Consider the following 25697-nt stretch of genomic DNA (forward strand, 5'->3'; position numbering starts at 1 on the left):
TGAACCTCTGCAGCTGCTTGGCCTTCTCCCACACTTCAGCATGGCTCTGAGCCACACATTACAGGACTCAAGGCCTTTCTGAATCTGTATAAACAAAAGGCCACATTTGAAGACAGCCCCAGCTTTGCATGAGTGATCACTGAGTGCATATATCTGCATAATTTAGCATAGTCTTCTGCAAACTGAAAGGCTTCCATCTACTTCATTCTTAAATGACATCATCACTCTGAGATGGTAACTGGCTCTTTTATAAGGAGGCTGAGAAATCTCCAACTGTAGCTTCCTCAGTGCCAGAGAGAAAAAGATTTCAGTCCCAAAATGGGTCTGTTCAGAGAGCGAGAGAACAACATATTCATTCCCACTCTGGCACTGTAATGCAAATACAAGGAAGCAGCCCTTGGGGAGCATCACTATAAAGGCCAGAAAAAAAGTTTTGCACAGAATATTGAGGAAAGCTCCTACTTTTATCCCATATGTTACACACACCTTCCCCTCTCTTAATGCAAGATGGACTCAATGCCTGGAGCGTTAAAGAAAGCCCGAGGATTGGCTGTCAGCCACAGATGGGGTAGCACTGCCAGAGGGGATGTTGCAAACCTAGTATCAGGACAAGCTGTTCTCTAGCCCATTATGGGGGGCACTGTGCTGATGGAAAGGGTGGCTCCACGCTGGTGGCAGAGGGTCCCACCCATGCTGGAGAAGTTGCTCCTTAACCTGGTATTACGGGGGATCTGAATTTCTAGAGCTAAGAAGGAGGATGGCCCAGTGGCTAGGGTACTAGCCTGGTACTTGGGAGATCCAGGTTCAATTTCCACAGACTGCCTATGTGATTTGGGAAATACTGCCAGGCATTGGGGTGCTCAAAGTCACAAGTGAGGGGCATCAGCAGGCCTGTGAAAGGAACCCAGACAGGCGGGCCTGCTGTGGGGGTTGTAATGAGCCTGAGAGGCAGTGCCGCCCAGAGGATTCAGGGAGCCTGGGGCAAAGCAATTTCGGGGGCCCCTTCCATTAACTAAAAGTTAGTTTTGCAGCCCTGAGCGGGGAAGAAGAAAAAAAGAAAAACCCAAGTCATGCCGCCGAAGAAGGAAGAGGACAGGAGGACCCACTGCCAAATTGCTGCAGAAGACTGAAGTGGAGCGATTGAGCTGCCGCCAACGAGGAAGAGACGGACTGAAAGACTTGCCACTGAAATTGCCCCCACCCTGTCTCCGAGGCCTGGGGCAAATTGCCCTATTCCCTCCCCCCGCCCCCCCGGGTGGTCCTGCTGAGAGGGGAAGTGCTGTGCCTCAGGCCTGCTGTGGGGTTGTAGTGGGTCTGAGGGGAGGAAGTGGTGAGCATGGGGCCTGCTGTGGGGTTGAGGTGCTCAGCATGGGGACTGCTGTAGGTTTGTAGTGGGTCTGAGGGGAGGAAGTGCTGAGCATGGGGCCGGCTGTAGGGTTGTAGTGGAGTCCAGAAAGGCGAGATCATTGGCAGGCAAATTCCATAACTGTGCTATCTGTTTTTTGGCAGCAGGAGCTAGCTGGTGAGTGGCATGTCTGTGTGAGGCAGCCTGGCCCTGTGCAAGCAGCATAACTCTGCCAGACATCAGAGAGAAAACAAACAGGAACATCTGACTGTCATTTGACCTTTCGAAGAAACATGGGAGTCTGCACAGTGCTGGCTTGAGCCCCAGCAGTGGCTGCTATCCCATTCCCCATCTCCACTCCCAGGAATCTGTCTGTGTGGAGAAGGCTCACGCCCATATCCCGAGTTCCATTCCCCACCCCCAAACTGGAAATCAGGCCACAGTTTCCCAGTCTCTAGTTCCCTTAACTCTAGGAGATGGTGACCCACACTCCCCAAGGGTATCAGCAACGTAGTGAACTCAGATTCCAAGACAATGTGACGCCCATATTGGCTGCACCATCAGCACCGGAGATAAGTGTTATATCTCACAGACACTGTGATGACGGGCATGGTATAGATATAAGCAGTCATCAGGAAGAATCCCAAGGAGTGTGTGTGCGCGCGCACACACACACACACACACGGATCATTCATACCCCCACTGAGCTGCAGCTACTTCTAGGGTAGGGCACAGCAGCTGTTTAACAACCCCACAACAACACAACAAATTTTGGAATAGAAAGTGAAGAGGAACATGTGTGGTGGTTGCTCTTTTGCTCAGTATTCAGAAACTGTTGCTGTCTTCAATACATACTTCTCTCCCTGTGGCTTTTAGAGAGGTATGCAGCAGCCTCCCCCATCTTTTCTCTTGAAGAAGCCCAGGTGCTCAGAGCCCACACAGGTTGAGGGATGAGAGAGAGGTGGAAGAGCACTACCAGGATATATATAGCTCAACCCCTATTGGTGCAAGGCAGGATTATTCACTACAGTTTGTTCTCCAGTTTTTCAAGTGATGGGACTCTGTACTCTTCCCTGGGGACATGGACATGGGCACATCCTGCCTCAAATTACTCACAGTCTAAATAGACAAAACAGACCAAGGGTGAGAGAAAGAAAGGGTTCTCTCATTTTTACAGATAGCGAATTGTAAAATTTAATGGCCCTCCATCTGGATCCCTTTCACTGTCAGGCTGTATTTCTGAAAACCCTAAATTTTCCTTTGATTAATTTCAACCCATTCCCAGAATTTACGTGCCTTGGACCCCCAAACAATTCTTCTTCCTGCTTGGGTTTTCCCTCCTCTCTAAATTTAAACATGTTTTTCACACTATTCTCAGTGTCTGGCCAGATGATACATATCAGAAACTCTTTTAATCTTCCCTTTCAGTTTTGTTGCTCTTCTGGGATTGAGGTGGCTAGACCCACAGAGAAAGCAGCACATCACCTTTGTCCCAGGACATTATGCCCCAGCACATGCAGCCCAAATGTACTGGGCAGTTTTTTTTGGCAGCTGCAAGCATATTCATATCTATGTCATATCACTCTTACATCTCTTTCAGCTATTACTACTTTCCTAATATTCCTATTGAATGGGCGTGGTTTGGATTAGCAGCACTTTCCCAAATGAAATCTCCTTTTGTCATTTCCCTCCAAAAATTCCTTTCTCTGTAGGTCCTTTGGATTATCCTTCTGTCCATCATGGTTGTTCTGAACACCTCATAATTTACTATAATCAGTAAATTTAATCAACACAGTGTTTACATCCCATTCCAGATCACTAGTAAAGATATTAATTAAAAGTAGGGCTAACTTGGTACCTGCAGTTACCCACTAAATACCTATCCCCCTCACAGATCAACAGAATACAACAAGGCACATCAAACTGCTTAATAATGTTGGACCACAGTTTAATAAAGAGATTATGTTGTAGCAACCTCCCCTTCCATTCACCAGCACATGTGATAATTACAGCAACTGCTTACATGAAAAAGCAGTACAGTAGAACCTCAGAGTTACGAACTGATCGGTCAACCACACACCTCATTCAAGGTAAGGAAATGGTTTCTGTGCGTGTTTCATTTAAATTAAGTTGGTTAAAAGCAGCACTTTTCTTCTGCAGAGTAAAGTTTCAAAGTTGTATTAAATCAATGTTCAGCTGTAAACTTTTGAAAAAACAGCCACAATGTTTTGTTCAGAGTTATGAGCATTTCAGAGTTGCGAACAACCTCTCTTACCGAGGTGTTCGTAAGTCTGAGGTTCTCCTGTCTTAAAGCGTGGTGCAGTATTTTTAGCTTTTTTAGTGCACGTCAGCAGTCGGAGACAGCTGTACCCAGCCAGTACTCTGTGGACCACCAATAGGTGTCTGCAGAGCATAGTTTAAAACTGCTACGATACATCTTTATTTTGTACAGCATCTATTTGTGGGTTCACAAATACTATACAGAGAGAACTAGTAACCGGCGAGGGCGAGGGAGTCACAGGTATTGGCAAGGAGAAAACATCTTCAGTTGGTATGTGAAATCAATCAAGAGTCAATGGGCAGAGCTCTCCAGAGAGGCTCTCATACTAAGAGTGACGGGATAGGCCAGAGGTCAATAAGAACATAAGAACGGCCAGACTGGGTCAGACCGAACCTCTGTCTAGCCCAGTATACTGTCTTCCAACAGTGGCCAATGCCAGGTGCCACAGAGGGAATGAACAGAACAGGTAATCATCATCAGGTGATCCATCCTCTGTCGCCCATTCCCAGCTTCTAGCAAACAGAGGCTAGGGACACTATCCCTGCCATCCTGGCTAATAGCCATTGATGGACCTATCCTCCATGAACTTATCTAGTTCTTTTTTGAACCCTGTTATAGTCTTGGCCTTCACAACATCCTCTAGCAAGGAGTTCCACATGTTGACTGTGCGTTGTGTGAAAAAATACTTCCTTTTGTTTGTTTTAAAACTGTTGCCTGTTAATTTCATGTGGTGACCCCTAGTTCTTGTGTTATGAGGAGTAAATAATACTTCCTTATTTACTTTCTCCACACCAGTTATGACTTTATACACCTCAGTCATATCCCCCTGTAGTCTCTTTTCCAAGCTGAAAAGTCCCAAACTTATTAATCTCTCCTCATATGGAAGCTGTTCCATACGCCTAATCATTTTTGTTGCCCTTTTCTAAACCTTTTCCAATTCCAATATATCTTTTCTGAGATGGGATGACCACATCTGCAGGCAGTATTCAAGATGTGGGTGTACCATGGATTTATATAGAGACAATATGATATTTTATGTCTTATCTATCCCTTTCCTAATGATTCCCAACCTTCTGTTGCTTTTTTGCTGCACATTGAGTGGATGTTTTCAGAGGATTATCCACAATGACTCCACGATCTTTCTTGAGTGGTAACAGCTAATTTAGACCTCATCATTTTACATGTATAGTTGGGATTATGTTTTCCAATGTGCATTACTTTGCATTTATCAACATTGAATTTCATCTGCCATTTTGTTGCCCAGTCACCCAGTTTTGTGAGATCCTTTTGTAGCTCTTTGCAGTCTGCTTGGGACATACTGCTAAATGACAATGCTAGATGAGCAGAGAAAGGCAACAAAGATGGTCTCTGAAATGTGTGGGAACAAGATCATGGCGGATTCTAAAATGAGGGTGATTTTGAACTGGATCCAGAAATGAATGAAGAGTCACTGGTGTTTGAACATGGGGATATTATTATGCGTATGGAACTTTTCAGAGCTTTAATGATGATGATGATTGGTAAGTACTTGTATTGTGGTGGTGCCAGAGGTCCCAGTCAGGATCAGAGCCCCTTGATGTTAGGCAGTGTATAAGCATGTGGACAGAAACAGTCCCTAACTCAAAGAGCTTAGAATCTAAAAAACAAGACAAACGGTGGGAAAACAGGATACAGCTTGCAAGCAGAGAGATGACATATTCTGACCCTAGTGGAGGAAAGCATTAAGTATGTGCTAAAGTCTCACTAAAGTCAATGCTTTCCTAAACTTAGGTTAGGATGTAGTGCTTTGCCAATGAGAAAATGGACAGTAGCACTCTACACAGTGAGTCTAAAGAGGTGACATTTAGGAATGTCACAGAGAAAAGAGAAGTGAGAAGAGATGACATTGTTACCTTGCAGCTCTGTGTTCTTGGAGAACCAGGGCGCAGTACCCAGTCTGTCGGACTCACAAAAGACCTTCTTTCCCCCCTACCTCCCGCCAGCCTCTGATTGAACCAAATCTGCATCAGAAAAAAGATTTACAAAAAGCAATGAAAAGAAGGGTGACCAAATAGCAACTGTGAAAAAACGGGAGGGGGGTGGGGGGTAATGAGCATCTGTATAAAAAAAAGTCCCTAAAAACAGGACTGACCCTACAAAAATGGGACATCTGGTCACCCTAATGAAAAGGCAGTGGGAGACACACCTAGACCCCTGGGATACAGATGACAGGATTAAGGAAACTCCCCTAGCCTCATTTGCATCGAAGATGGGGCAAAGAGGCATCTCCAGTAGCATTCAGAATGGAGAACAGTGATTCCAAGGCAAGAACCGCATGAAATTCTGGGACCAGAAAAGCAGGGAAACACTGCATGATGCGGGATCTCTGCTCCAGATGTTAATGAACCCAGCCTGCACACACCCAGCTCAGCAGTTATCAGACCAATTCTAGTAATAAATCCTTTACTGGTATCCAAAATAGTGAAGCTCCCTAATTACATTGTGAGCACCCTCCAAGGAACACCGCCCAAAGACAGGAATGATCAGCTCCCATGGTCTAGCCTGAACAAAACAACTTTGGTATATTCCCTTGTTTACATATAAACAAATCTAGTGTTCTCCCTTGAACCATTGTTGTTTCTCTACAAAAACTCCTACCCACGCTCAAGTAAGTACTCTGATGCCTGGATCCAAAATCTGAATCAGTTCCATTGGGACTTCATCTTCTTCTGACTGATCATGATGGGGGCTCTGCCTGACTCCAGCACTCCTGACCCTCAATTACCACCACCACCTGGGACCCCCGATCGATTCAAGCTTCATGGAGTTGTGAGAACCCAGCTTGCTCTCTCAGCTCATGCTGTTTGACTAGCCTGTCTCACTTTTTTGTTATAGACCATTTTAAAAAGCAATTCAGTGACTCAGCCATTTGAGAACAACTGTTTTAATCTCCCTGTTATTAATGAGCCAGGCTTTTCGCCTCATTCCCCACCCTTCTGGTACTCGTTAAAACCCTCTCACACCCTTCCTCCCTGTGGCAGCATTAGCTGTGTCTGTTGCAACCTTCATCTTTTCCATGAGACTCTGCCTTGTCTGGTTGCCTCCTACTCCTCCAGTCCCATGATAGATGTTTACTAACCTTGAGGGGACCGTGCTGGCCACTGCTAGCTCCTTATATTGTTCCTTTTCAGTGGAATTGTATCTGTGATTTGCTGCCAATATCTTAACAAGGGGACCCCACAAAAATGTCCCTCTTAATCCTGAGATAAACTCCATGTGCCAGGTTACAGTAGGCAAATGAAATAATTCATTGTTTTTGCATTTAAGCAATGACACTTTCTTATCAGCAGAACCAAGAAATGCTGCAACACAACTGTGCAACATTGCTTGATAAAGATGTACTTGGCTGGGAATATTACATTTTGCTCCTGAGTGTTTTGGTGGTACAACCCAGGATCCATCTTGTTTCATCTGAAGTGTAAGGTGGGGTGAGAAGCTTGTAGAATGACCAAGAAGTGTCCCTCCCCTAGGGATTCTTTTAAAAAATACAGGTACCTGTCAACAGATTAAATCTGATGCATTACTGTGCTATTCAACACTATGTTTATGATCCTCACATATAAGCTCTCTCTTGCAGGAAGGATTTAGCTGTACCAATGGAGGAGATAATTATCAGAAGCGGGGAAATCACCCCAAGTTTCCCTCCAGTTTGCAAATTTCAGGTGGCATATTTTTGGCAAAGGCTCCCAAGGAACCCTCTCGTTGCTTACTGCATTTTGGAGTCTGTTCAAATGCCCCAAGACTCATTCTCACTCATGGATGTTAATACTTCCTCATACTGCTCACTCCTCACTAGCTTTTCTTATCTCCAAGCCTCTCATCCTGCTGCATTCTGGGAACCCCCAATGCCTCACTATGCAGAATGTCATATACATCTAAAATGAAGCCAATAAACTAACCATGGCAGAAGGAAAGAGAAGCATGAGGGCCCACTTCTCTCAGTTACCAGCCTCTGACTTGAAACCAGCTATCCTCTGCCTCTGTCATTTCTTCTGACTTTGCATGCTTGGATTTTGGGTGCCACCTTGCAACTTCTCTACATGGTCTGGATTCCTGGGGTTTGATTTACAGCCTGATGTGCAAGCACTCTTTCACCTATGTCTACAAGGTTATATAAATGCACATAGCACTTGGGTCACCCATGTCCATTCTATTAGCAAATGCCTTGTTATTCTGTGTTCAGTATTGAAAATGTGTCAGCTGGAGAGAACCAGAGGTGCTCCCCCAAGCCCACATCGCACTGGGTTCACCCTCCCCCATGCATCACAGTGGGGACAATGCACCTCAGTCAATGCCTTTCATCAGACATATACATAGAGCCCTGCAAACCTTCAGATACCCACTTTACATCTGTGGATATCCAGGAACCACATTTGCGGCTCGTGGATGGATGTGGATCCAGATTTTATAGCTAGAGCCCTGCAAATTTGCAGATATCCGCTTTACATCTGTGGACATCCGCAGACCATGTTTGCGGATCATGGATCGGATGCGAATACAAATTTTGTATCCGTGCAGGGCTCTACATATACATCCCATTGCCTCATACTGAGCTCATGCCAGCCCTCCCTTCACAACAGGTGGACTCACTTTCCTCATGCTATCTGACCATGCTGGCTCCCCCCACCGCATTAGTCAACACTCAAACCTAGCCCTGATCTTAGATCCACTCACCTGCACTGAAAAAACAATGTGGAGTCCTTGTGGCACCTTAGAGACTAAGAAATTGTTGACACTACATGTTGCAGATGCTGCTGGAACAATGGATGCCCCATAATCTGTCCTCCCCTATTATGTCCCAGACAGATTAGGTAAGTGGAAACCAGGTGGCAATAGGCTGTTTCTTCCTCCAAGTTTGATGTCATCCCCAGATTTGAATATGGGGTAATTTACACCAAAGAAACACATGACAAGGAACAACCCTGAGCAGGCAAGATAGAGTAGCATAGTATTGGGCACAACATAAATGTCTGACAGCAAGCCACACGGAGCCCAGCTACCATAGTGCTCAGACACCATTGCGGTGGACCCAGTATCAGAACCTGAAGAGAGTCACACAAGGGAAAAAGAGGACTTAGGAATCTCTTGGGTTTGTTTTTTAGTTAGGTGGTAAAAAAGCCTCTAAAACAGGGGTTCTCAAACTTCATTGCACCGTGACCCCCTTCTGACAAAAATTACTACACGAACCCAGGAGGGGGAAACCAAAGCTTGAGCCCACCTGATCTCTGCCACCTCGAAGGATGGGGGAGGCAAAGCCAAAGCCCAAGCCCCACTACCCCAGGACAGGGAAGCCAAAGTCCAAGGGCTGTAACCTGACCCCTGCCACCCAGGGCTGAAGCCCTTGGGCTTGGGCCCCGGGCGGTGGGGCTTGGGCTTCGACCCCAAGTGATGGGGCTTGAGCTTCACCTTCAGCCCTGTGGTCCAGCAAGTCTAACACAGCCTGGTGACTCCATTAAAATGGGGTCCTGACCCACAGTTTGAGAACCCCTGCTCTAGAATCATTCAGCAAGACCTGGACTGGACTGAAAGTGGCAGGGAAGCATAACTGCTTAGAGACTGACAGATGCTTCACCCACTAGGGCAGGCCCCCTGGGGAGAGTCACCACTTTAGATAAGAGGTACAGTACCATACTGCAGCCATACACCAAGACTTGAACTCCCAAACCTCATGGCATTGCTCCACCGCCACCCGCCTCTTCTCTGAATTACAGGTTTCAGAGTAGCAGCCGTGTTAGGCTGTATTCGCAAAAAGAAAAGGAGTACTTGTGGCACCTTAGAGACTAACAAATTTATTTGAGCATAAGCTTTTGTGAGCTACAGCTCAAAGTGAGCTGTAGCTCACGAAAGCTTATGCTCAAATAAATTTGTTAGTCTCTAAGGTGCCACAAATACTCCTTTTCTTTCTCTGAATGAAGATTCTGCCATTTAGGTGAATTTCCCTGGATACCTAACTTCACATTTCCTGACCCTGAAGTCATAATCCATTTGTGTGTGCCCATTTCCCCAAATCTTCCTGTATGGGGTGAAGTTTCCATCTGAACTCTGTATTGCTTGTAAATATTCAGACCTCACAACTAGTTCTACTTTCAACGGCTCTTAAATGTGTTATAAATTGCATTAGGTCCCAGCCCTGGGCAAGGGGTCCCCACTTATTACTCCTCTGCATGAGGACTCACTGCCATTAGATTAAAAGAAAAGGAGTACTTGTGGCACCTTAGAGACTGACCAATTTATTTGAGCATGAGCTTTCGTGAGCTACAGCTCACTTCATCGGATGCATACCGTGGAAACTGCAGAAGACATTATATACACACAGAGACCATGGAACAATACTTCCTCCCACCCCACTGTCCTGCTGGTAATAGCTTATCTAAAGTGATCATCAAGTTGGGCCATTTCCAGCACAAATCCAGGTTTTCTCACCCTCCGCCCCCCCCCCCCCCACACAAACTCACTCTCCTGCTGGTAATAGCCCATCCAAAGTGACCACTCTCTTCACAATGTGTATGATAATCAAGGTGGGCCATTTCCAGCACAAATCCAGGTTTTCTCACCCCCCACCCCCATACACACACAAACTCACTCTCCTGCTGGTAATTTAGGCTTAAATAGAGACTGGGAGTGGCTAAGTCATTATGCAAGGTAGCCTATTTCCCCTTGTTTTTTTCCTACCCCCCCCCCCCGACGTTCTGGTTAAATTTGGATTTAAACTTGGAGAGTGGTCAGTTTGGATGAGCTATTGCCAGCAGAAGAAAGAAAGAGAGAGAGAGAGAGAGAGTGTGTGTGTTCCCCGGGGGGGGGGGGGGTGAGAAAGCCTGGATTTGTGCTGGAAATGGCCCACCTTGATTACCATGCACATTGTAGGGAGAGTGGTCACTTTGGATGAGCTATTACCAGCAGGAGAGTGAGTTTGTGTGTGTATGGGGGTGGGGGGTGAGAAAGCCTGGATTTGTGCTGGAAATGGCCCACCTTGATTATCATGCACATTGTAGGGAGAGTGGTCACTTTGGATAAGCTATCACCAGCAGGAGAGTGAGTTTGTGTGTGTGGTTTTTGGAGGGGGGTGAGGGGGTGAGAGAACCTGGATTTGTGCAGGAAATGGCCCACCTTGATTATCATACACATTGTGAAGAGAGTGGTCACTTTGGATGGGCTATTACCAGCAGGAGAGTGAGTTTGTGTGTGGGGGAGGGGGGGGCGGAGGGTGAGAAAACCTGGATTTGTGCTGGAAATGGCCCAACTTGATGATCACTTTAGATAAGCTATTACCAGCAGGACAGTGGGGTGGGAGGAGGTATTGTTTCATGGTCTCTGTGTGTATATAATGTCTTCTGCAGTTTCCACGGTATGCATCCGATGAAGTGAGCTGTAGCTCACGAAAGCTCATGCTCAAATAAATTGGTTAGTCGCTAAGGTGCCACAAGTACTCCTTTTCTTTTTGCGAATACAGACTAACACGGCTGTTACTCTGAAACCTGCCATTAGATTGTACTCTGCACTTCCTGCCGGTTTCACACTGGTAGAAGTCAAATGTTTAGGCGCTTGCGATGGTACAAATAAATGATAATTATTGTGAAGATCTGACACCAAAAGATATTGAAGACAAAATTGATGAACTAAAGGCTGGCAGAGTTCCCAAACCTGGCCCAAGAAATGGATGCTTTTCTTGTAAGCCAGCTGGTCTTACTTCTCTGACTGAACCACCCAAAGGACCTGGATTTGGAGTTTGAGCAGACCTCTAAGCATTTCTGTAATAAGTTATAAAAACATAAGTTGTCTGAAAATAAAACACCTTTAACTTCAAAAAAAAAAAAAAAAACCTCTCCAGCCATCTCATTGTCTTACTGCTGATGCCTATAGCTGTAATCTCATTTGATAGCCACCTGTGTGTATCGTGCAAAAGGCTCCAGGTGAATGTAAGCCACTGATCCAGCTATCACCTATATTCTGTGTTCTTCCTCCAAAGAATGCAATCAGCTTTGTTTGAATTGATCTCTTTCTCATAAGCTCTGGGCAGAACTCCCACTTCTATTCAAGTTTATCCATAAGAAGCCATTTCAGGAGGCCTTCAGAAACACAGCTAACCAGGCTGTAATTATTGGTTTCTCTCCCGCTTCTCCTTTTAGAGACTGGTGTCACAAGAGTCTTCTGAAAGGCTCAGACAACAGTCAAGCAACATACAAAATAAAGATGCTAAGGGCTGTTCTGTTCTAGTTCTTAATCATCTAAGATTCTGTTTTGGATCCCATCTGATACAGGCAGGGGTGAGGCACTTGGATCAGGAAGCATGAAAGAAAGTTCAGAAAGGGCAGGTGAAAAAGGAATTTAGGCAAAATCTTTTTAGGAATTATTAAGGTCATTAGAAGAAGCAAATGACCTGGACTTGCCAAAAGGCAAGGCACTATCTAATTGGTATTATCTATTTGTATGTCTGGTACATTATGAAAAATGGCCTAAGCCTCCACAGACACAGGGGGGTGGAGGGTGAGAAAACCTGGATTTGTGCTGGAAATGGCCCACCTGATGATCACTTTAGATAAGCTATTACCAGCAGGACAGTGGGGTGGGAGGAGGTATTGTTTCATATTCTCTGTGTATATATAAAGTCTGCTGCAGTTTCCATGGTATGCATCCGATGAAGTGAGCTGTAGCTCACGAAAGCTCATGCTCAAATAAATTGGTTAGTCTCTAAGGTGCCACAAGTACTCCTTTTCTTTTTGCGAATACAGACTAACACGGCTGTTACTCTGAAACCTCCACAGACTGGATCTCTGCCTTGAAAAAAATAACAAGGCAGCAGTGCCCTGGGGGCACTAGTGCCTAGATACAGGAACCGGCTGCTCAAGGAAGTATGCTAGAAACTGCAAACTCATTGTGCATCACTAATGGCAGCTTCGGGAAAAACCTTACTGTCCTGAGATCAGAATTCAGCTTGTGAAGTGTGTTTTACTGCATGGGGTGAGGCGTCTCTTTATTTAACACTGTTAATGTCCACCCTACTGATGAACTGGACCCCTCTCCTTCCCAGAAGAAAAGTGGCCATAAGACAGTCTGGTTTGTGCTAGATGAATATCTTCAATAAAAACAATTTGTTAAACTGAGACCTTGAGGCATTTAACTAACAAGAGCCCACATCCCAGGTAACTGGATTTAACAGATAGACTCAGGCTTCCCAAAAGCCCTTGAGACTGGCTAGTCTTCTCCTCCAGCACTGGGCTTTAATCTGTCAGCACTAACCAGAGCACAGAAGACAGCAGAAATGCGTCATTCTTTAGTAACAATAATTATCCAAGGTCCTTTTCCAGCACCTTCCCTCCAAGGCACTCAAAGGCCAGAGACAGGCCTCTGATGTTAGTGAGTCACCAAAGTGAGTTAGGAGCACACAGCCAATTGAAAGTCAGGGGGACTTGTGCTCCCCAAGTCACTTAGATCCTTTGGAAAATACCCATTTGAGAGATGAGCCCAGCAAGATTTAAAGGCCAGTTTTAGAGGTACTAAGCACCTGCAGCTCCCACTGACTACATAGGAGTTGGGGTACTCAGGCCCAGGATATACACAAAGGTTGTTGAAGAGCTGGGCACAGAGAACAAACATTCTGACTTTAGTCTGGAGCCACAAGACACTTCCAGGGGAATGAGGCATTCTTGGCAGGAGCACAGCCACTGTACATTAATGAGTTAAAAAAGGAGTGTGTTTGAGTGGAGATATACTCCACTCAGAAGGAAAGCATGTGTGTTTGTGGGAGGAATCCCAAGGATTGAATCAGCAGCTCAAAGGGGATGCAGAGAGAAACTGGACACAAACTGGGAATTGGAATAAAAATATCTCGGTGCCTCCCCCAGGGTTTCCTCCCAACAGCCACCCAGCCTGTGCTGGAATTCAGGGCATGACAGAGGAACCAATTCAACCGCAGATTTTGTCTAATGAATTTTGAAACTTCCTTTCCAATCCCAACAAACCCTCCCCAGAAACACTTACAGTGATTCAACTCGCTCTTTTCTCTCCCTCATCTGCTGAGTCCACAAAAACTGCCCAGTGACCAAGGGGCTTCCCAACTGCTGCCCCACAGGCCATATTCCCCACAGACCATCCCCTGGCTCACAGGCCATCAGACAACAGGTCCAATCCCCATGAGTATCCCGAGGCAGCCTCTCACCTGGCTACCCAGTCCTTATGAAATACCCACTGGTGGAGGCCCCACAGACACTTCCCCACACTAATAATCCTATATGCCATTCAAAGGCAGGCACACAGTAACACAGACTATCCATCAGCCAAGGGCTGCAGGCAGATTCCCCTGTTGTTTTCATAATCTGTTTCCAGACAGACACATCATAGGGTCTTTTTTCTTTACTCAACAGTTTCCCCTTCCTTTTGTGAGGCCACAACGACCCTGGGTGGCTCACTGAGAGGAAGACTCTGTGTGCAAAGAACACAAGACTAACTCCCATAGGAGACTATGTGCCTGAAAAATCCCCCAGATGAATTCTGCATATGCCTCCCCTGCACCCCCCACTGTCCAGAGCCCTTAGGCCCATATCCACCATGCCCACTCCAACCCCACTAGACCAGCCACAGCTGCATTCCTGGTGCACATCCCCTCCCTTGCTTTTGCCTGCCTGTACTGGCCATTCACAACCCATAGCCCCCGTGCTTGAATTGTTATACATCCCCCATCCCCCACACCTGCTAAGGATACATCTTCCTGGTCAACGCTGTGTTCATGGCACTGACATGGGCAGGAGCAGCAAATGGGGCTATGCTCTGCATGCTTCACCTCAGGAAATTCTTCTCATGGATGCTTTGGCCTGGGAAGGAACAACTCCAGACCCATACATCTTTCTGTGCCCACACAGACTAAATGGGGCATAGGAGTGCCTACACATCTCCTCTGCCTATTTGTAATAACGTCTATGTGAGAGGAGGAACATTCAGCTGAACTGCAACCATGGGGCAGTGGGGGAGGGAGGGGCAGCACCAATCTCCTTGCAGCAAGAGAGACCCCCCTAACCCATCAGCCTCTGTGGACAGAAGATGGGACCCTGGTCTGCCTGAGATGATGCCTGGCTTGGGGGGCTCTTCCCAGTGGGATCAATGCTGTTGGGAGTGGAATAAAGCCCTGTCCCTGAGATCAGAGTGTTTGAACAGGAGAGCTTGTCTTTTCTGCAGTCAGGAGCCACCAGGCACCAACTGCAGAATTTGCCGCAGTATAGTGTGTGTGTGTGAGAGAGAGAGAGAGAGAGAGAGAGAGAGAGAGTGTGCAGCAGCCATGCTCCTCCCCTCCAGCCTCCTCCCTGTGTGATAAATGTGTCTAACTCCCTCCCTTCTTCCCCGCTCCACTCCCACTCCAAGTCCCAGCCTGATCAACCCCAGCCCCTCGCCCTGGCTCCCCTCCCCCACTTAATTAAGAAGTCTTTTGTTGGCTTCACCAGACTTTCAATTGCTCCATCACTGTTCATCAGGGTTTGCGTCTCCCTCTTTACACTAACCCCACAACAGCAGCCTCTGGCCAGTGCTCATGGGGCCAAGCCTGCACCTGCCCCTTGCCCTCTGGTTCTGTCTCGACTAGGAGAAAAGATTGTATTTAAAAATATTTTAACTGACATTCTTAACAGTAGCGTTCACACGGTTTAACACCTTCATAATATATTAGCTGGTGGTGGTCAGTCAGCTCTGGACACACCCTGTGAAACTAGAGCCATCCACTTTGCTGATGGGACAGCAGGTAGCCTCCGCCCTGTAACCTTGGGAATCCAGGACAGGAGCTGCATGCAAAGGGAGGGGCTCACCCAACGCAGTGTCTGTGCTAAAGGGAAGGCACAGCAGGAGCAGGGGACTGCCAAGGACAAAGACTGGGAGGACACAAGTGCTTCACTCTCTTCTCATGTCCAAGGAACTGAAAATCTGAACATTATCACTAGCGTGGATTCAGGGCTGGCAGGACACGCACCCCCAGGACAGCAACATCAACTCCACACGCCCAACCACTTCATTCCTCTGACCACTTCATTCCTCTGTTTAGTGCCCTGGAAAGGCTGCATCACTCGTACATTTCACAGGCAGCTTCCCCTTTTCCTCCCCCACAAACTGGAAGAGTTTGGATGCTTCCTGGCTTCCTGTAGTGGAAGAATGAAGTGTTGAATAGCTCCAAGCCAGACTTTAGTTAATGCAAGGATACTGCTGTGTGTGTGTGTGTGTGAGAGAGAGAGAGCAAGCAAAGGGGGCTCCCAGTACCCTTTTCCAATCTATTAACAGCACTGCATTCCACCTTGACACCCTCACCCTCTTCCTGATTAGCATTAGCCTCATTCCAGCATCAGCACCATACAGACACTTCAGTCACCAATTCTTGCCTATGGGAGTGCCTGTGAGACGCCATGCCGCCCCCAGGTAGAGGGACCAGCACACTGCCCTCAGGCAAGGCAGTGCTGACACGAGCTCTGATTCTGCAGCACATTCCAGGTTCCTGGCACTCAGTATTTTTCCCTGGGTCCTACCCTGTGTTAGCCATCCTGAGATATGTCTGAGCCAGAGAGACAAGTGCAGAGAACAGCTGAGCAGTCAGAGAATCCAGAGTCTCTCTGTCCCTGGGGCACTTGGGACAAGAGCAGCTGGCAAGGGGCGAGGTCCTCATATAAAAACTAGCTCTGCCTGCAGCCACCTTACCCTCTTGTCACTGTCCTTTTCTGCCCAGTCCCCATGCAGCATCCCCTGCCCTATTTCAGCAGATCAAATAGAGAAACTGCATCTACCAGGAATCACTGCAAAGCTCCCCCAGGAAACGTGATGGCAGATCTACCAACCACTCCTCAGCCACAGCACGGTGACATCCAGCCAATTGCATCCCCTTGAGATCAGACACGGCAGAGCTGGGACAGCAGACAGGGTGGATCTCCATGTGCCACCTATTATCCAGATTTCCTGTGAGCACCTCCAGATGGAAGGAACCCCCTACCCCAAAGTGATGAGTTGTTTTGGTACCTCCAACCCTTAAACAATCCAGCTGGGAGCTAAGCAGTGTCACCCCAAGAATGAGGCCAATCCTGGCTATCTCGATCCTGCACGCCATCCCCTCCCCATCCCACTGCTGGAGATCTCCATTAACTCTCAGTCGCCCTCAAACACCCATTCACACCAGGCTGAGTGCACACGATGGGAAAGAGGAGTCTGCACGTACCATAGGGTCCTGGGATGAGCAGCCCATGGAAGTAGCAGCCGCTGCTCAGGATGCCTGGAGAATCACAGACACAAACCGGCTGCAGAAGGCAGCTGTTATGTCAATGCAAATCAGGGGAGGAGCTGGCCAGCCTCTCTCTGACACCCATTCAACAATGCGCCAGGCAGACTTAACCCTCTCTGGGCCAGAGTCTTTGCCTGGAGAACACCCGGAACCAGAGCCTAGTCCTAGGCACCCCCCACCCCTGCTGCTCCCTGATCATTAACCCTCAGGGAGGGGCCAGAGCCCAACCACTGCCACGAGTTCCCTGTTAACCCCATGGGTGCCAGTGCCCAGCACCAGGCACCTCCATGTCTTCCAATTGAGCCCTCTGGGTACCAAGCCTGGCCCTGGGCACCTCCACACCATCCTGTTAACCCCTTAGGTACCAGAGCCCGCCCCAGGTACCTCCACACCATCCTGTAACCCCCCTGGGTACCAATCCCGGCCCCAGGCACCTCCACACAATCCTGTTAACCCCTTGGGTACCAAAGCCTGGCCCCAGGCATCTCCACACCATCCTGTTAACTTCTTGGGTACCAGAGCCTGGCCCCAAGCACCTCCGCACCATCCTGTTAACCCCCTGGGTATCAATCCTGGCCCCAGGCACCTCCACACCATCCTGTTAACCTCTTAGGTGACAAAGCTTGGCCCCAGGTACCTCCATACCACCCTGTTAACCTCTTAGGTGACAAAGCCTGGACTCAGTCTCAATAGTCATTAACCCCTTGGGTGCCAGAGCTCAGCTCTGGGAATGGCCACATATTCCTCGTTCATTAATGCCCTGGGTGCACCAACTGTCGGTGTCCCAAGAGGAGAGCTCTGATACTTCATTAGCAACATCAGAGCTTGCCCATGCCTTGAAATCCATGCTACTGGGTAAGGCTCCTTGCCCAGACACTTTCCCAGCTTATTTTTATAAACATGTTTCTGACCCCTTTGCAGGCAAGTTGCTACCTTGTTCAATGGAGGAAAGTACCCGCCCCACGCTTGGAGGAGAGCCTGTATTTCAGTTATTCCCAAGTTGGGCTGGGGCCTCATGTCATGCCCAAACTATACAGAAATCTCCTTAATTAGCATTTGAAATATTGGCCAACATTTTGGCTGACAGGCACAATATCATCCATCACAGCCAGATGGGACTTATTAAAGTCCAACATGGTTCAGATAACTAAAAACAGTTAGTAGCTATAATAATTGCACAGTATGAGGATGCTGACACCGAAGCACTTCTGCCTTGGATGCAGAAGAGGCCTTTGATCACATGAACGGGGAGTACATGCTATAGACCCTCCAGAGCCTGGTTTCAGGCCTGTTTTTAGATGATGGGTTAAACTTCTATATAAGGACCCCACATCTCTAATCTTAACCAATGGCATAATTTCACACTCATTTAACCTTCTCTGAGGTACCATATAGGTTGTCCACTGCCCCTTCTTCTGTTTGATCTGGCCATAGAGCCCATGAAGACCACTACAGGCTCTCACCCAAACATTTGAGTATTAAGATTGGCTCACTGGAGTACCATTAGATGGTATATGCTGATACCCTTCTGTTTATAATGAACCTTGAAATCACAATCCCTGCCCTTCTTGCATTAATCCAATACTTTGGCTCACTTTCAGGCTGTAGCATTAACTGGGAAAAGTTAGAATTACTTTAGATTGCCTGGCTGCCTTTTAGCGGGGCTTTCTCCCAGTGGAATTTTCATAGGCAGCGAGAGGCAGTTAAATACTTGGGGGTACAAATAGCAAGAAACCTTAAAAAAACTGAAAAAATGAATTTAGATTCTAACCTTCTGCAGCTGGCAGAAAACACCAATCAATGGAGGTGCATTCACTGAGCCTGGGTGGGGGGGGAATAATCCAGTTCAGATTAAAGTTTTACCTAGATGTTTATACATTTTGAATGGGCTTCCTGTCATCATCTCACCATTCTATTTTAAAAGCTTTAATAGGATTATCGACACTTGTTTATGGGGTCTAGCATAACACCCCAGACTATCCTGGAGGAAGTTTCAGCTCCTTCCCATTGGAGGTGTCTTCAGACTCCCAGACCTTCATAACTATTATGTTGTCTGTCTCATGTCCAGATCTCTCACAGTTTGCAACACGTAAACAATACCATCCCTTATGGATGGGGATTAAAAGAAAATGAATTAAATCAATCCTCCTGTTGGGATCCTTATCCTACCCTACAGAGAAAAAGAAAATGCCCTCTGTAGTGGCCACTAGGAGAGTATGGACCATTTTGACCAACAGATTCCATTTTCACTCTTCGCACCATACAAAAGCCACTACGTGGGGTAATAGTGACTTACAGATTGGCAACCCACCAAACGTATGGAGGGAATGAACAGAAAGAGTAGGAGTCCTCTCTCAATTGGTTGGTGATCGGGGAATGGTTCATTCGAGGTGTTATAGCAGTATAAGCTACTAGCTACAGCAATATGGCAATATATACTGCTAAACTTTCCTGACCTACCACTTTGGCCCAACACCCGGAGAATACCTGACACACCTGAAGTACAGAACGGTAGAGAAGCTCCGCAAACTTCCCAGACCCATATATCTACGTACATACTTTTCTGATGGAAAAGGTCTCTGATTCCTGAAGTGTCCACTAAATCCTCAGATCAGAGTCATACAGTTTAAGGCCAGAAGGGACCACCAGATCATCCTGTCTGACCTCCTGTGTATCACAGACCATTAATACCACCCAGCATCCACACACTAAGCTCAACACCTGAAATCAGATCAAAGCATTATAACCTCCAGGAGACTAGGCTGTTATGAGCCACAGGCAGAGAATCGGAGAGACTGAGGTGCACCAACGTTAAGAGTCCCCACAAAGGCAGGGAGATGATTGAGATATACCAGATGATCTTGGCAAGTGACCCACACCCATACACTTCAGAGGAAGATGAAAACCTCCCAAGGTCACTACCAATCTGACCTGAGGAAAAATTCCTGCCTAGTCCTACATATGGTGATCAATTAGACCCTGAGCACATGAGAAAGAGCCAGCCAGCCAAGCACCTGAGAGAGAGACAATGTTTGGTGCCACCTCAGAGCCCTGACCCTCCCTGTCCAATGTCCCATCTTCACCATGGCTATCCTTGATGCTTCAGAGGAATGAGATTTAAAAAAAAAGAGAGAGATAGAGTGCTAGATTGTCTTTTAAAAAGCTCCACAATGATTAATTGTATTGCACAATGCAAAATTTGCTTCTATAGATGTATGTTAACATTTAATTCAACAACAACAGAAAGTATTTAGAATGTACTCGACACCACAAACGCTACATAAAATTAAAGCTCTTAATATAAGACCATAAGCTCTTCCTTCAGATAGACGCTGACACTGTGGCAAAAATAAGGGCACACCCCTGCACATGTTGTAGAAATATCCTCCAGTTAAACAGCTGTGGAAAGCAGTTGACACTAGAATTAAAATGATTTAGGGCTTTAGCAATCAAACATCGGTAGAGAACTACATTAGGATATTTACCCATGAAACGGGGCCTCTCATCAGCACAGCATTAATGGTTCCTGAGAGAAGCCATGATCATGAAGTGAATGATTTTACAGAGTTGGGAAAGTAAATCAATGCACAGAACAAAACAATGGTGTTCTGAACTCCCTGGCCTTGCAGCCATCAAAAGGGTCATTGTCCTCTACAGGGATTAACTATGTGAGTTTAAAGATATCTGGGCTGCATTTTTACAAACATTAGACTAAGGAGTTCCCAAAGGCCCACTGACAGGTCCAGATCTCCTGCTGCTGTTTCCCCTTCTCCCTCCTTGACTCTTCACCCACTTCTTTTTCCTCCTGCTTTCACTCTTCCCCTCCCTGCCATGTCTGTGTTGTCCCCACATTAATTGTAAAGTTTTGATTTATCTGATTTTATAGTTTAATATTATGATTGTTAAAATGGTTTTTGCACATGTATGCTAACACTATGCTGTATGTCACAGTTGGTCATTGTCATGGGGCAAGTACATTCCGTCCCCGTTTGGGGCGGGGGAAGGAGCCTTATAGCACCAAGGCTGAGTCCACCTGACCATCCTTGGCCTCACGGTGGTACGGCCTAGTGACCAGAGTCAATACGGCTGCCCTCCTTAGCAGGGCTGCACGGCCCAATAGGCAGAGTCAATATGGCTGCCCTCAGTGTGGCCTAGTGGCCCAAGTCAATGTCGCTGCCCACTCTTACAGGGCTGAGTAGTTGGATGACCAGAGGGCGATGGGCCTCCACCCGGGGTGGTGGCGGCCAGGGTAGAAGAACCGAGCACTCCCTACTCCACTGGGTCACAGCCCAAGGCCTCGTCAATGGCGAGTGTACTTGTCGCTAGATCAGCAGGGATCCAACCGAAACATGCTAGGGAGGTGGTAGAATCTCCTTCCTTAGAGGTTTTTAAGGTCAGGCTTGACAAAGCCCTGGCTGGGATGATTTAACTGGGAATTGGTCCTGCTTCGAGCAGGGGGTTGGACTAGATGACCTTCTGGGGTCCCTTCCAACCCTGATATTCTATGATTCTATGGTTCTATGCTGACTTAGTTCCCGATCCAATGGTTAGTCCCCTGGGAAACTTCCTATTGTGTCTTCTAGGGGTGTGTTCCAGAGATCATCCATGAAGCTCCTGGTGGTTCTGAGGTCTCCTGGGTATCTGTAGGAAGCTGACTATCTGCCTGGGTCTCGGAGGACTTGGCCTCTGTGATCTTGGGCTTCAGTAGCTCCCGGGGAGGAGCCTGTAACATCCATTCTCTCTTCGGTGTTCAGCCCTTACTGAGCTGGGCTGTCACCTTTTACACTGATGATCCAGTTGGAGCATGCCCAGCAGGGGTGAGGGGGTGTCGCTTCCTCTGCCCGAAGTGCAGGGTTAATCCCTCTTTGTCCAGTGCGGGACAAGTACATGCCTCATAGTCATTTTAAGTTAACAATTTTCATTTTTCGTTTTCTTTTTGTATTGTGATGTTTGCATTGAAAAGTAAAAAATAATAAAACCTTAATAAAAAAACCAACCAAACCCTATGTGCCAGAGCCTGACCCCAGCACCACCACCTGTTCCTCATTTGTTAACCCCAAGGGTGCCAGAGCCCAACCCTAGCAACTCCACCTTTTCCTCATTCGTTAACCCCCTGGGTGCCAGAGCACGACCCCAGCACCTCCACCTGTTCCTCATTCGATAACCCCCAGAGTGCCGGAGCCCAACCCCAGCACCTCCACTGGCTCCTCATTCGATAACCCCCAGAGTGCCGGAGCCCAACCCCAGCACCTCCACTGGCTCCTCATTCGATAACCCCCAGAGTGCCGGAGCCCAACCCCAGCACCTCCACTGGCTCCTCATTCGATAACCCCCAGGGTGCCGGAGCCCAAACCCAGCAACTCCACCTTTTCCTCATTCGTTAACCCTCTGGGTGCCAGAGCACGACCCCAGCACCTCCACCTGTTCTTCATTCGATAACCCCCAGAGTGCCGGAGCCCAACCCCAGCACCTGCACTGGCTCCTCATTCGATAACCCCCAGGGTGCCAGAGCCCAACCCCAGCACCTCCACTGGCTCCTCATTCGATAACCCCCAGGGTGCCGGAGCCCAACCCCAGCACCTCCACTGGCTCCTCATTCAATAACCCCCAGAGTGCCGGAGCCCAACCCCAGCACCTCCACTGGCTCCTCATTCGATAACCCCCAGGGTGCCGGAGCCCAACCCCAGCACCTCCACTGGCTCCTCATTCAATAACCCCCAGAATGCCGGAGCCCAACCCCAGCACCTCCACTGGCTCCTCATTCAATAACCCCCAGGGTGCCGGAGCCCAACCCCAGCACCTCCACTGGCTCCTCATTCGATAACCCCCAGGGTGCCAGAGCCCAACCCCAGCAACTCCATTGGCTCCTCATTCGTTAACCCCCAGGGTGCCGGAGCCCAACCCTAGCACCTCCACCTGTTCCTCATTCGATAACCCCCAGGGTGCCGGAGACCAACCCCAGCAACTCCATTGGCTCCTCATTCGATAACCCCCAGGGTGCCGGAGCCCAATGCCAGCAACTCCATTGGCTCCTCATTCGTTAACCCCCAGGGTGCCGGAGCCCAGGGACATCAGTGGGCTCATTCATTAGCCTTCTTGGTGCCAGAGCCCAGCCTTGAGTGCTTCTACATGCTCCACATTAACTCTGTTGGTGCCAAAGCCCAGCCTGAGAAACCTTCCATATGCTCCCTCTTACTCCGTGGGTGATGGAGTATGGCTTCATAAGCCTGCCTCCTTGTACTCTCAACAGCCTTCCCCACCAAGTGCCTCTGCACCCATTAACCTTGGTACTATACCATTACCAGTATCACCAACCTCAGGGGAGCAGAAACCATGAGTTACACCCCCAGAATCACAAGATTGGCCTGGAAAATCATCAGATTTCACACCAAGAGTATGTTGTGGGTTTTGAACTCCCCCGTACCAATTGTGTGTGTGTGTGTGTTCCCTCTAATTTTTTACGTCCATGTGCGGAATGGATTTTATGTGCACCCATATGGAGGTGAGGTGTGACACATCACCTTCACATGGGTACACATAACAAAATTCATGTGGCGGGGGTGGGGCCACGGGGTTCTCAGTGTGGGAGGGGGCTCAGGGCTGGGGCAGAGGGTGGGGTATGGGGGGGATGAAGGCTCCGGCTGGGGTTGTGGGCTCGGGGGGGGGCTGGGGATGAGGGCTAAGGAGTGCAGGAGGGGGCTCAAGACTGGGGCAAAGGGTTGGGTGCAGGGGATGAGGAGTGAGGGCTCTGGAGTGTGGTTGGGGATGAGCAGATTGGGGTGCGGGAGGGGGCTCAGGACTGGTGAAGAGGGTTGGGGTGCAGCGGGGTGTGGGCTCTGGGGTGAGGACAGGGATGAGGGGTTTGGGGTACAGGCTGCCCCAAGACTGCTGTGAGGAGAGAGGACTTCCCCCAGCCCTCCCTCGTCGCAGTAGCTCAGGGTCGGGGGAGAGGTGCCTCTCCCTGGCCATGGTAGCTCCAGAGGGGCTATGCTGGTCCGAGGGAGGGCTCCTCTCCCCGTAGGTCCGGCGGACCTGGGCCAGGGGAGTGGCTCCTCTCCCCCAGCTGCAGCAAGTCTGGGGCAGGTCCACGCTGGGGCCGGTGGGGAGGGGCGCCTCTCCCAGCTGTGGCAGGTCCACACTGGGGCCGGCAGTTTTGGGCCCTGTTGCAGGAGCTCTCACCCCCACATCTGCCAGCCCCCTGCCCAGCAATTAATTCTGTCCCCAACCAGCCCCCACTCACAACTGTTCAACCCTCACCCCCATCAATTCAGTAACCTCATCAACTCAGCCCCCAACCCCATTAATTCTGCCCCCCATCAGTTCAGCCCTCCTCAGTGAGCACCCCTGCTCTTACTTGGTTCTTGACCCCCCTCTCCAAGTCTGGAGTGGACAGCTCTTCCCCCTTCATTTCTTGCCAGGCCAAGTGCTGCAAGGAGAGAGGAGAGGCTCTGTCCTGTCCACATTGCTCACAGGAGGGGACGGGAGGGTGGGCGGAGCCCACCTGAGCAGCTAAGCTCTTTGCTCCCGCCTCCACTCCTGCCCCCCTCGGGAAAATGGCTTTAGGTTACTATGGAAAGGGGGAAGGCAACTCTGCCTGCCATAGCTCTGATTGGTTATTCTGCACCAGGAGGCAGGCAAGTGGGGCGGGAACCCAATCAGAGGGCTCAAATTCACCAGAGGACTCGAGTTTCTTGTGTCACTGGTCACTGCCAGAATGGCTTCAGCCCCAGCCAAAATCCCACCACTGCAAAAACATCAGGAGAGCTGGCAGCATTGCATTACTCTGACCAAAGCACTCCTTCATTGCTCTGTCCCTGTACATTTCACCGCAGCTGCAAAGTTTTGTTAAGCTCTATGTGAGATTTTATGCATGTTATATAATGAACCCGTATTTAACTCCATTTGATGGCATTTCTCTGTCTGCCTGCCTGTTGGTCTGGATGTAACGTAGTAACTTTTGAACACAGCAGCCAATCGCTTTCACAATTTCAGGGAATGTTCTAGGTATCAGTGGGCACAATCCTATTGATTTCGGGTGAAAATCAGAAAACTGGAAAAGCCATTTGGAAAACCTTCAAAGACAGGAAGACAGACAGTCAGCAAAATGCCATCAAATGGAGTGTAGGGCACACTCCTCTTTGAGTTCCTGCTTTCACCTTCCACGGCTCCGCACCCTCCATTCTGAGTACCTGGTTCCCCCCTTTCACTGCTCTCCCTCCTCCACTCCCTCCCTCCCTGCTCTGGGGTGCTGCTGCTTATCCCATCCACATTCTCCCCCACTCCTGTCTTGGGTCCCCACTTTCTCCCCTTGGTCCCTGCTTCCCTTCTAAAAACCCTTTCTCTGATGCTCTCTTAGTTGTGTGTGTTGTGTGTGTGGGGAGAACCAGGGACCCAGAGGGGGGAGTGTGTGCATGGAGAAGCAGGAACCTGGATGGGGGATGAGAGTGAAGTAGGAAGAAAGCAGGACCCCAAAGGGATGTGGGAGAGAAAAAGGGGATGGTGGTGGGGGTGTGGAAGACACAGGGAACTACAGGTCATCTTATATAAGCAATGAAGTGTGCGACCTTACAGATTCTACGAAAAAGAGAGATACAGAGCCTCTGGCATGGGGGGAGGAGAAACTGGGAGGCTACACAGAGCCTCCAGCATGCAGGAGGTGGGGTGGGGGGCTGCAGGGATTCCCTAAAATGGAGAGAGGGTGGCACACAGGGAGCTTGGGGGAGAATGGAGAGATGGAGGTGCCCGTGGTGTAAGCAATGAGCGTAGCAACAAAGCATGTGATTCTCTCATCA

At 48.5% G+C, this 25697-nt stretch overlaps 1 protein-coding gene across 2 annotated transcripts in view; it reads right to left on the bottom strand.

Annotated features, from left to right (window-relative positions):
- The window catches only part of MAP1A (microtubule associated protein 1A), a 122191-nt gene that overhangs the window by 27701 nt on the left and 68793 nt on the right, over positions 1-25697 (bottom strand). Inside the window, exon 1 of one of the 2 annotated variants that reach the window (XM_073304628.1) lies at positions 16843-16941. The exons of the other annotated variant lie outside the window; for it this stretch is intronic. The gene's annotated coding sequence lies outside the window, so the exon portion shown is untranslated. Of the gene's footprint in view, positions 1-16842; positions 16942-25697 lie in introns of those variants that run through there. 2 annotated transcript variants of the gene reach the window in all.

This window comes from Lepidochelys kempii, chromosome 10 (genome assembly GCF_965140285.1).
Source record: "Lepidochelys kempii isolate rLepKem1 chromosome 10, rLepKem1.hap1, whole genome shotgun sequence".
Taxonomy (NCBI): domain Eukaryota; kingdom Metazoa; phylum Chordata; order Testudines; family Cheloniidae; genus Lepidochelys; species Lepidochelys kempii.